This window comes from Leuciscus leuciscus, assembly GCF_965113295.1.
Source record: "Leuciscus leuciscus genome assembly, chromosome: 1".
In the NCBI taxonomy this organism is placed as follows: domain Eukaryota; kingdom Metazoa; phylum Chordata; class Actinopteri; order Cypriniformes; family Leuciscidae; genus Leuciscus; species Leuciscus leuciscus.
This window is the reverse complement of record NC_138725.1, coordinates 84,058,551-84,058,807: the sequence shown is the minus strand read 5'-3', so window position 1 is coordinate 84,058,807 and position 257 is coordinate 84,058,551.

Here is a 257-nt window from a genome sequence, read left to right as displayed (position 1 = left end):
TTTATTTGTGGATCTTAATCTATTTATTTGTGAATTCGATACATTTTTGTGAATCTCTTTATATTTATTTGTGAATATTAATCTATTTATTTGGAATATTGCAACAATAATACCCCCATAGAATAGCCCTTTGCATGACTTTTTTTTTTTTTTTTACTTTACTGTTTTTAATTTTAGAATAAAATTCTTTTTAAAAACAGAAAAAAATGGGTTTAGTTGTAATATTTGTATACTTTTATATAGAAATAAATGGTATA